Source organism: Tamandua tetradactyla, chromosome X (genome assembly GCF_023851605.1).
Source record: "Tamandua tetradactyla isolate mTamTet1 chromosome X, mTamTet1.pri, whole genome shotgun sequence".
NCBI lineage: Eukaryota > Metazoa > Chordata > Mammalia > Pilosa > Myrmecophagidae > Tamandua > Tamandua tetradactyla.
In genome coordinates this window covers 143,635,225-143,648,409 of record NC_135353.1, presented here as the reverse complement: position 1 = coordinate 143,648,409, position 13,185 = coordinate 143,635,225, and positions in this window count along the sequence as shown.

Genomic DNA, 13,185 nt, shown 5'->3' with positions numbered 1-13,185 from the left:
CTGATATTTTCCTTTGTAATGATTTTCTGGGTGGGCTTTGTTGTGTATTTATTTACTTGTTTTCAGCATGAAAAGAACTATTGAAATGCAAAAACTTATTGTCAAGAGAGGTTTTTGGTGGTGTCAAACTTATCTCATTTTATACTGAGAATTCACTCTGCTAAAACAAGAAGAACTGAAAGCTTATTCAAGACCTATCTTACATGAATGAATGGCAAAAATTGTCCTTAGGTTGAAAACCTAGGAAAGCTTTATTTGGTCTGATTAATCCAAGTCAATCTTTTAGGGAGTGTAACTACATATTAATCAAGAGTTGTGTGCAAATTACTACTGTTATGCATTATGAGGCACACAAAGGTAAGTAAGGCCCATGTACAGGTGGATGGGGAGTAGTATAAAAGTATAGTTAAGAAAGCATGCTCTGAAATGAGACAAAACAAAGTGTCAGTGGCTGAGAGATTTCAAACAGAGTCAAGAGGTTATCCCGGAGGTTATCCTTATGCATTATGTAGACATCCCCTTTTAGTTTATGGTGTATTGGAGTGGCTAGAGGGAAGTATCTGAAACAGTTGAACTGTATTCCAGTAGCCTTGATTCTTGAAGACGACGGTGTAACTATATGGCTTTTACAGTGTGACCATATGAATGTGAAAACCTCGTGGCTGATGCTCCCTTTATCCAGGTTATGGACAGATGAGTAAAATATAAGGACAAAAATAAATAAACAATAGGGGGGGATAGGGGTAGGAAACATTGGGTAGATTACAATACTGGTGGTCAATTAGAGGGAGGGGTATGAGGTATGGGATTTTTTCTTTTGTCTTTTTATTTCTTTTTCTGGAGTGATGCAAATATTCTAAAAATGATCATGGTAATGAATACACAACTATGTGACGATATTGTGAGCCATTGATTTTATACTTTGGATGGATTTCATGATGCGTGAAGATATCGCAACAAAAGTGTTTTTTTAATAAAGAATGTATACTCTGGAGTTAAACCTCTTATATGACTCCAGCATACACTTGTTAAACTTCTTTGCCTCTTCGAACTTACTTCACAGTGTTTTTGAGTTAATTGAATGAGATAACTATGTGAAGCTCTTAGCACAGTGTCTGGCACACAGGAAGCACTCAGAAATGTTACCCAAAACGTGACATATTAGTCAAATTAGGTATAGCTTTCAGAGCCTGAAAATCAAAGCAAGAATAGCTTAAATAAAAAAGGTTAAGTGACTTTAAGGGAAAAATGCATAAGTCACAAGTATACAAGTTGATGAATCATCACAAAGAAGGCACATGCATGTAACCATTACCTAAATCAAGAAATAGACCATTACCAGCACATCACAAGCCCCTCTCCATACCCCTTGCAGTCCTTAACTCAAGCTTTTTCCTAAAAGTCACCACTATCCTGATTTCTAATACGATAGCTTAGTTTTACTTTTTATTTAACTTTACATAAATGCAAACTTACTGCATTACACTTTTGGTGCTGGTTCTTTCTCAGTATTATTATCAATGGTATTCTGCATAGCTGTTCATTTTCATTACTGTACAGTGTCCCATTGTAATATACTGTGTTGATGTCATTTGGGTAGTTTCGAGTTTGGGGCAAACATGAATAATGTTATGGGAATTGTCAGACACGTCCCTTGGTGTATATATATACTTGGTGCATATATATATGTGAATATATATATATATACACACACACATTTCTATTCAATAATGCCTAAGAATGGAAATACTGGGCCAATAGAATAAAAGAGAAAAACGCATGATGCCACAATAAGTACAGTCAAAGCATTTAAAAACGATAACTAAGATCACAACAGGCAGAGTTGCAGTGCACGTATGTCTCTGGGCATGGGTGATCATTGTCTACATGGCCGCAGAGGATCTGCACAAAGCAGGCCTGGCATTGGAGATTAAGAAAATTCCCTAACAGCTACATTGATTCAAGAAGCATTTATCAACTTCCTATTAAATGCCTGGCCCTGTGTTAGGCTTGAGACCCAATGATAAATAAAGTACAGTCCATTCCAAGTTGCTTATAGGCCAGCCCAGAGGTTTTCTCTCTAAAAGGCTTTTGGAAATGCATAGGGAGTGTTTTAGCCGTCACAATGACTAGACAGATGCGTCCCATTGAGAAATACTAACCAATCTAAGATAACTAAGTGAAAAAATCAAGAACTGCCTGACTCTAATCAGATACTCTTCCTAACTTATCACATCGTCTAAGGGATAATAACAAAATTAATTTTACAAAGTTATTAATGATATTAAAGGGGACAGTGATGCTACATAAAGAAATAAAGTCATAATGTCATAATTTTTTAAAGAAATTTAATATAGCAAGGGAAAAATGTAAGAAAAGCAAAGAAAGAAGGATTGTAAGAAAACAAAATAAGACAGAAGTGAAAATCTATGCTATTTTTAAAACGAAGATTTAAAGAGATGAGCACTTGAAAATATCAAGAAAACACCATTAATTAACTTTGACACCAAATGAAATGTGAGAAAAATACCCACAAGATGATAAAACAGCTGTCAGAGAGAGTGTAGGAAGATTGAGTGTACTCGGTTTAGAACAAATCTGAATATGATGAGTTTGAAAAATTTGATGTAGTCTTAGGAGTTTTCCATGTTTCCAGTTTCAAGTTCCTAATTTTTAGAGGAAAAAATTATTGAGGTCTCTCTGAAAAGTGCGGAAGTCTGGGTAATGTTTAGACATTATGTAATATTTGGATAAAGCATAATTTTTAAAACCAAATTACTCAGTAATATATGAATTTCATACATGGGGAAAAGGATCTCAACAGAATGTGTTTAAGGTCTACCTGAAATTTAGAATAAATCCATAGTAAAATGTGGGTGGCCCAGAAAGACGTTTAGGTTGGATTTTGGTTCTAACAGTAAGAACTTGTGAAATCCCTGGGGCAGGAGTTTGAGCTGCTTAAGCATCAACTTTTTTGTCTCTAAAATAGGCATAGTGTCTCTGAAACCTGTCATTTTTACATGGATTCAACAACTGTTGTCCTTATTCAGAAGGTGAAGGTGTTAACAATATCATTTAAGCATAGGGAAAAAAAGGCAAAACCCATTCTATCTGCCATTCCTAAAGCTCCTGATTCCTTCAGCCTCTACTTCCAGCTACTTAAATGGAAATTCTGAAGGCAATGTTGCCCTTATTTGCTGAGGAAAGAAGTGCAGTATTGCACAGATACAAAGTCCTCTTACTGATCCGTCACGCTCTTTGGATTTTCTACGCCAATCATCATCCACAGTATGTAGTTTATTTGTTCTATGGAAAACGTCTCCATGATATGTCACAAAGGTTGCTGAGTGCCCTCTTTTACTCTCTGTTGATTGTTGAAAACTTCCACAAAGGTTGATTTTGTTCATTATATGAGTCTTGGTGTGAGAATTTCCGTAGAATATTTCCTAAAAAATGGAATTCGTTTTTAAATACCATTGGTGGAAATATAAATTGGTACACCCTGTCTGATATATATTGCAATTGGTAATATATATCAAAGTTTAAATGCACATACTCTTTGATCCCACAATTCTAGTTCTAGACATTTGTCCCACAGTTATACTTTCACACGTGCAAGAAGATGTATGATCAGGAATGTTTGTTGCAGAACTTCTTTAATAGTAAAAGAACAAACAAGATACATGTTTATTCTCAGAGGATTGGTTGAATCAATTATGGTACATCCTTAGAATGGAATATCGGGCAGTCTTCAAAAAGAATGAGGTAGAGCCACATGTAACGACAAGGAAAGAGGTAAAGACATATTTTAAAAGCAGATTATAGAATAGTATATGCAATATACAATTGGATATGTATCTATATGCTTGCTTATATGTGCAATGGATAACATTAATTACCAATAGCTCTATCTGGAGTAGGATTATGTGGAAGACTATCAGTTTCTACTTCATATGCTTATATATTGCTTGAATATTTAATAAAAAGATCACATGACTTTTCTGATGTTAAAAAGGGCCCCTCCTTTTTGAAAAAAAAATTTTCTTTAAGGATCATTGTTCCAATTCGTCATGGCCATTTAAAAATGTATCTTGTTTTACAATTGCATATAAATCAGGAACACTGATAGGTATCCTCCTCATCTAGATCATCAACTTAGATTTATTCACAAGATTCATTCCACCCTCTTTGGCTTCCTTCCAGTCAACTATCATTGACTCTTTCACTCCCCCAGAGCCCTGTGACACTATTCTGGCTCAAGTCCCTTCTCCTCCCAACCGCACCCAGACCTGTTATTGTTCCTGACACATAAAGTCTTAACTCCACCCATCCACTGTTGCTACACAACTGGCTTGATTCAGGAGCCCACACTTTCCCACTTCCTTGTGGACTCAATACTTATCCAAATGGCATAAACATAAATAAATCAAATATCTAAAATACCACACTGTGGCACAGACATTTAATACCTAACAAATAGCCACATTTTCACCTACATTTTCCAGACACCTTGCAATTGGGCAGAGCCAAAACTGACTGGCTCTGGACAATGGACTGTGAGCAGAAATGGTCATTTATGCACTGAGGCCATGAAAAGTTGCCATAGGACCCTCCAGCATTTTTCCTTCCCTTTAGATGATCTAACACAGCAAGAAGGCAGCAGACTGAATCCCTGGGTTAGTACCTGGAAAGGAACTGCCTTGAAATTTTCTGACCTGCAGCAAGAACTTTAACTTAAGTCACTGAGATTTGGGGGTTAAATTGCTATCTATCCTATCTCTAACACACCTTAACAGCACAGCTAGCATAAGATCAGAGCTTCGTTTGCCAACAAGATGATCAGATTATTCTTACTCATTCATTTTTAGAATATTTATTCTGTCTCATATAGACATAACAATTTGGTAGCACAAAGATTGTACTCAATCTGAGCATATTTTATTTTCACTGCACATTGTTTTTAAGAATGTTTGAAGTGGTCTCCCATCTTTAAAAAGCTCCTACAAATGCCTCCAGATTTCCATTTTCTCTTTAAAAATGGGAACCCCTGGTAACACTGAGCCTATATGATAGTAATTAGAAAGAGCTGAGTAACAGCAGCCCCCTTTAGACAGGGCATCAGCCACCAGGTTGCTACTGTCCCCAACAACCCATACCATAGTGGCTTATTTATATGACCTGCCCTCTGTAGGTATTTGAGTTTGCAAGCTCTGGTGAATGCCATCTTCTGTGCTTGACCCTGAGAACAAATACAATGTTAAGCAAAACAGATATGATCCCTGTAACTGCTAACCTCCCTCTGCTACACCACATCCACTCTGATCATTTCTCCATCACAGATTCTCTTGCCCATTGGCTTCTCCTTGGGTTTAGTGGATGGGGAATTAGAAAGAAACGTGTGGGGGTAAAGTAGAAGAGTAAGATCAGGGTGTGTCTTCCTCTGACTCTCTCCCTATAGGGCCACCTTTCAAAACTGAAGAAGGTAATGGCACCAAGTTACAAATAACCTTGGGGTGCTGCATTATTCCTTCCTTTCCTTTCACACTTCCCCCCCACCTTAACTATTTTGTAAAGTGTCCCTTTCCTCAAATTACCCAATCTGAGAGTTCCATCTTTTTCCTGTTGTAATCCTGACTTAAACAGTCCCTGTCCTTGCAGAATGTATACGATTGACTAAAGTTTTCCTGAAAGGCCCATCCGATGTTATAGGTAACTTCCTTTATCTTTCGTCTTTTAACCTTTGCCTTTTCCTTCTCATTCCTCTCTCTTCCTTTCTACTCATTTTTCTTGCACTTATCATTAAACTGGCCTATTCACTCAAGTCAGTGTCTTTCCCTCAGACATATATTTTTCTTTCCTTTTTTTTTTTGCATGGGCAGGCACTGGGAATCAAACCTGGGTCTCTGGCATGGCAGGCGAGAACTCTGCCACTGAGCCACTGTCACACTGCCCAGACATATGTTTTTAACATAACTGTTTTTTCATTACTTTTGCTGCCTAGAGAGACTGTTGGTACATTGTAACACAAAAGTAGCAATTAGTTATCAGGTATGACCCAAGTAATTTATTGCTGAAATGATTAAGATATTAAATTCTAAGAATTGCATTAGTTAGAATTCAGTCAGGAAACTGAAGCCACTCTCTTGAGAGACAGACTTAATATAGATAACAAAAGTCTGCATGACATACTCCTACAACTCAACAACAAAAAGACAAACAAAAATACAATTAAAAACTGGGCAAATGACTTAAACAGGCATTTCTCCAAAGTAGATATACAAATGGTGAATAAGTACATGAAAAGATGCTCAACATCATTAGTCACTAGGGAAATGCAAATCACAACCACAATGCAATATTACTTCACATGGACTAGGATGGCTATTATTTTTTAAAAAATGGAAAATGAGTATAGGTGTGGAACCCTCGTACAATGCTGGTGGGAATATATAATGGTGCAGCTGCTGCAAAAAAACAGTTTAGCAGTTCCTCAAAAAGTTAATCATAGAATTATCATATGATCTGACAATTATACTCTAAGGTATATACCACAAAGAATTGAAAACAGGTGCTCAAACAGATACTTGTACACCAATGTTCATAGCAACATTATTCATAGTAGCTGTAACATAGAAACAACCTGTGTCCATCAACAGATGAATGACTAAACAAAACAAAGCATGGTATAGTCATAAAATAGAATACTACTCAGTGAAAAAGAACAAAGTTCCAATACATGATATGGCATTGATGAACCTTGACAACATCACGCTAGGTAAAATTAACTAGATGTAAAATGGCAAATATTGTATAATCACACTTATATGAAATACCTAGAATAAAAAAATTCATAGGCTGTAGAACACAGGTTCCCAGAGGCCAGTAGGGGTTGGGGAGGAGGTGAATAGAGAGCTATTGTTCGATGAGTGCAGAGTTTGTTTGAGGTGATGAAAAAGTTGTGATAATAGCTGATGGTGATGGGAGCATAATAGTATAAATGTAATTAATACCACTTAATTTTACACCAAAAATGGTTAAAACGGCAAATTTTAGGTTTTATATGTATGTTATTACAATAGTATTTTTAAGAACAAGTCTACATGACTGTTGAAAGGGCTAGAGATGCCAAGATCAGGATGGTGGTTTTCTGGAAATCTGGAAATGGAAGAATTGCAGGGAAGCTGCCATCAGTGACCCCCAGCCGCCGGGAATACCTCAATGTGTGAGTTTCATTATAACTTTCTAAAGTCAAAGCTACCTACCTGCAGCTACCTACCTGCAGCTACCATCAGAAAATAATGGCTTCCCCTTCTCTTTCACTCCCAAGCATCAAGCAGGCATCTCTCATTAATAGAATCTACTTGAAACAAGGGAGTCGGGGAAAATATAGTTTCCAAGATTCCACTCTTGGGATATGGGGGAGAGCTTAGAAGAGCATGGTGTATATGCCATCAAAAATAGTGTTCATGTATGGTATATTTTCTTATAAATACAGGAAGGCGTTCAAGCTTATTCCTATAATAATAGCACTCTCCTGCATTTGCATGCCAAAGTTTCTTGAATGGGGAGAGAACAGTGTGATGCTATAGTGAATTGAGAATTCACTCGGAAGTATGTTTATTCACTGGACCATTGTTGAGAAAGAAAAAAAAATGTTGAGAAGAATTAAACTAGAGTGTCTGGAACACATCTTCTACCCCAGCTCCATAGCAACATGGAGAGCACCAATTCCTTGATACATGCTAATCAAATCAAATGAACAGCAATAATCAGATTTTAAGGATGAGAGGACAAGCTCTGCTTATCATTCCTAGAAGAATATTTTCAGGCTTTGGAAATGAGATCATTTTACTTTTAGGCTGGATAGAGATGTATTTGACATCCTGCCAAAATATGTAGCTTCAGATTAATCTTAATTTACTCTCTTGACTAAACTAACACTGGAATTGATTTCTTCTACATACTTTAGAGCAATTTTTCACTTGTGTTCTGTACGCAATCATGTCCTCTCAGCTATCACCTTTAGGGTTGGCTATATTCAATAATAATCTAATGAGTTCTTCACTTATAATGTGATAGGAATTTAATCAGTCATTTTCAGGTCTGCATGACCCTCCTGGCTTCTGAGAGGCGGTAGAGGATACAGCTTGCTTTCATTTTTTTCCCTTTCAAATGGGTATTCAGAAATTTATATTTTCCGTGTTTTGAGTAAGACCCTTCTGCATGTCAGTTTAAATAGTTATTTTCAGGTCCATATTGCCCTCGTTCTAGGGGCAGTAGGAAATAGAAGTTCAGCACACAGGGGCTGGCTGAAACCTTTTGGGTTCAAAATTTGGGTTAACCACTACTGGCCATGTGACCTTGAGAAATTCCGCAGTCCTTCTTTGCCTCAGTTTAATAGTCGATATTAAAGGGCGATAATAACAGTACCTATTTGCTAGGGCTGCTGTGATGATTAAACGAGATGATATATGGAATGTACTGAGAACTGTGCACGCTGGGACATAGGACGCTGGGCCGTACCATCAGCATCACTGTCTTTATGGCCCTCGGTGTGGCTGCTGCTGCTGCTGCTTTGCTACTCCAGCTGCTGCTCATCTGCAAAGTGTTGTCTAACTTGTGCCTGCTGTTGTATGCCTGCTCTGGGATGCACTGGGTGCACCACGATGAGTGCACCTAATTGACTGAATTGAGATCATATGTCCATATCCTGGCTACAGTGGGTATTAAGTAGCTGGCATTTTCAACTTTTCTACTGGAAGCTAGGCCACTTCTTTCATAAGGTAAAACAATAAATTATTCAAGAATAAGTCGCAGATAGAACAGGGGCAGCCTAAACTGAGGAATATCCATTAGACCTCTGTCTCTTAAATTTCCACACACTTTTTTTTTAACTATTAACATACTAGTTGGGGTGGTTTAGAGCTAAGTACCCTGGAAAAATACGTTCTTAAGCTTAATCCATTCCCGTGGGTGTGAACCCATTGTCAGTAGGACTTTTTTTTTTTTTTTTTTTTTTTTTTTTTAAAGGAAAGACAGAGAGAAGGAAGGAAGGAAGGAAGAAAGGGAAACATTTTTTAAACATTTTCTTGTTTTATTGTATTCTGTTTCTCCGTATTTGTTACATGGGCTGGGGCCGGGAATCGAACCGAGGTCCTCCGGCATAGCAGGCAAGCACTTTGCCCGCTGAGCCACCGCGGCCCACCCTCAGTAGGACTTTTTGATGAGGTTACTTAGATCAAGAGGTAGCCCAATTGAATAAGGTTGGGCTTGAGTTTGAATTACTGGAAGCCTTTATGGGCAAAGTGAAAATCAGACAGAAAAAAAAGCCACAGGGAACAAACAGAAACTGGAAGTCAATGAAACTCAGAAGACAAAGGAAAAGATGCTGCCGTATGCATTGCCATGCAACAGAACAGCCAAGGAATCCCAAGGATTGCTGACCAACCTGAAGATACTGACCCCAGGAGGAAGCAAGCTTTCTAGCCTCTGACACTCTGAGCCAATAAGTTCTTGTTGCTAAGTCAACCCATTGTATGGAATTTGTTTCAGCAGCCAAGACACTAAAACACCAACCCCCCACTTTCTTCCACTGAAATCCTGTAGCAACTTACACTGGAATCAAACCTTTGATATTTGTCTCACGCTACCTCAAATTTTCAGAAAGTATGCATTTGTCTCTCTCTAGCTAGATTATAAGAAATTTGTGGGAAGTGACAATAAATTATGTGTGTACACAGAAAAAGTGCTTGCACCAGGGTATTGCACATAGATCCTCAGTGTGATTTTTCTTAACTGACTAATAAAAGCAGTGGGTGAAGGGGTGCAAGGGCGGTTTGGTGGTAGGATTCTCACCTGCCATGTGGGAGACTTGGGCTCAATTGCCGGCCCATGCACTTCCCAAAACAAACAAACAAAAGAAACCAACCAACCAACAAACAAACAAAATTCAACAAATGGTGCTGCAATAATAGGATACTCACATAGAAAAAGAATGAAACATGATCCCACCATGCAGCATACAAAAAAAAAAAAACAAACAAAAAGCAGAGGGTGAGTAGTGAGAAATGGAAGGGGCATGGAGATGATGATATTCTCATATTCTGATTTTAAATGAAACAGTTGACTTTGAAAGTTCAGACATCTTGAAGGGCAGACTTGAAGAGTAAAGCTGCTAGCACCGCCCCAGGAGAGTAGAGTGTGCACATCTCTTCCCATCTCTTCCAAAACCCGAAGCACAGTAACGTCTTAGCAGTAGCTTGAAAATATGGTGGGAATGTTTACACAACAGAACTCTATGAACGCTACCAATCCAAGCTTTTTTTTTTCCCAGAGAGCCAGTTGTTAAACATTTACCAGTATACCACTAAGTTAAGGATGATATTTCTTTCATTTTTCAAATTAATATTCAGCAATTTAAACCTCACTGTAGATATGTTTTCCATGTTTGGAATATGACTTCCTGATGTGGATTTCTAAATCTGGATGATCTTCCTTTTTTTTTTTTTATTTGCACAGGCAGGCACCGGGAATCGAACCTGGGTCTCCAGCATGGCAGGTGAGAATTCTGCCACTAAGCCACCGTCGCATCGCCCTGGAGGATTTTCTTTAGGTGTAAGGAGGCAATAGGAAGTTTATATGTTCAGATATTTGATAAGAATATCTTTTATCTTAATTTTTAGGATACTTCTAACATATCGTAAAATGACAATCGAATGGCAATTTAATAACATGGGATTTCCTTTTTAGAGGTTTAGTTAAGTAATAATGGCATTAAGAAAAACAGGTTGACAACGAAGAGGAAATTCCTGACTCAATGTTCCTCCTCCGCCCTTCCACCCCACTCCATGAGACACCTTCCCACCACTGATGTAGGTATTCTCACATTATAAGGGAGAAACAACAAACTATTTAATTCTGTGGGCAAAGGACAGTCATGATGCTGCACTTTCAAATGAACACTGGTATAAGACAATGGGAAACAATGCCCCTCAAGTAGAAAATAATATATGCATTTCCAGTTGAACTGCATGATTCTATTACAGCTTCATAACCTTCTTGTTCAAATGCTAATGAAATGCTTTTCAGGGTGTTTGAATAGTCAGGACCCATGCAATAAAAGCGTCACCCCTGAATGGTCACATCCAGCTGTGTTAATTTTCCCAGGATTGTGTGGACCCTGCTGCCATGTGTCCATCAAAGAGAACAACGCTTTCTTTCACTAGTGTTAAGTAGGAGAATGCAGCATTTTCCTTTGTGAGATGAAGGACATTTCCACTTAAAAGTCTTTAAGAAGAAGAAATATTGAGAGCAATTTCTGTAAAAACCTGGACATTAATTGTGTAGTTTTTCTCTATTGTGCTACATCTGGTTTCTGTAGAATGAATCTTGTTGATCCCAGTTTCAAGGTTGCTATTCTTTATGCTTTTAAATCAAGGTCAAGCAAGAGGCAGCTCAGAGGCCTTGAGATTGTCACAGACAAGGAAAATAGAAGCTTTAAAGCTTGAGGACTAATTAATCACTTCCAGAAAAATAGAAATTGGAAAAAATATATACACATAAAATTTTGCATGTCAACAGCTAATAAAAAATGTGCTCTGTGATTTTCTGCATGTAATTATACACATGTAAATATACTTTATAGACACATTAACATGTATCCCCTGTAGCTAGATGAGTTTTGGACAAAAATATAAAGTAAATTCTATTACTTTTCAAATTAACTATTTTAGTCAAGCCTGCCCTTCAAGATGTCTGAAGCTTCAAATGTCAACTGTTTCAATTAAAATTAGAATCTTCATTGCCAATGTGTTTTGCTGGATCCCAATATCTCAAAAGTGACTTAAGTAAAAGAATGCTATCCACAGCATGTTTATCTTCATGCACAAAATATAAAAGTTGGCACTATTTGCATATGAAGCCTTTTTCAAAATAAGTGTTGAAATTCAAAAGTTAGATATGAAAATCAGTTTCACCCATTCTGGCCTTTCTTCAGCAAACATTTAATGAGCACCTATTATGTGCCAAGTGTTGGGAAATGACTTTACTGCAGACAAGAAGCATATCTCAGATAGTCTTCTGAACTATTTAGCATAGCACAGAGCTTTTTCCTAGGAGGTGGCCAATTAACACCTTTTATAGTTTGACAATTGGATTCTTTTACCTTTAGTATACTTACCTTAAACAGAAATTTAGGACTTGTTTTCATGAATAAATTATATTGTATTGTAATACAAATAAGTAATATCATACACCCATAAGAATGCAGACTACTTTAACTAAAAAAAACAGTCAGTAGAGTAATATTTCATTCTTACCAAATATGAAGAAATCAAATATTGAATATTATTCATTCCATCAATACACAAATATTCACTGAAAACTCAACTGGAACCAGAAATTGTACAAGATTCTCAAGATACAATGAACAAAACCTCTACCATTCTTGTCCTCATGGAATTTTGCATCCAGTAAGGGAATTCAATCACTTTTATGACAGGACTATGAAATGTCTGCTCTGGAAGGTCACTCAACCCAGAAGGGAAGTTCAGCAAATGTTCTCCAGAGGAGTTAGCTTCCAAGCTAAGAACCAAAAGAGGAGAAAGGATTTGCCAGGCTAGAGAAAATGTTGACATTCCAAGTACCAGAAAGAGCAGCTGGCCAGAAAAAAAACACATTTGAGGGATTAGAATTAGTTTAGTTGCATCTCATGTTTAGCATTTGAAGAAAAATTGGTGAGAGATGAAGTTCTGAAAGGTGAACTGTGGCAACCTCCATATGGTTCTGTAAGTCCTGTTAAGGAATAGTACTTCACCCAGAGGGCAATCACAAACCACTGAAGGTTTTAAGTAAGGGGTTATGATAAGATTTGAGTCTTTAAATGTTCACTCTGCCCACAGGGTTGAGTATGTAATGGAGGGCAAGACTGGAGAGAGGGAAATCAAACCATCAAGGTACCAAAGTTCAAGATGATGGTGGCTTGAATTAAAGTGGTGGCAGTGGTAATTGAGAGAAGTTGGCTTGATTGGAAGGTGATTCGCCAGTGGAATCCACAAGACTTGATGATTAACTGTACATGGAAGCAAAAGTGAGATAGCTCTATGCCAGGGTTTCTCAACCTCAGTGCTGTTGTCATTTTGGGCCAGGTTATTCTTTGTTCTGGGGAAGGTTGTCCTATGCATGGTA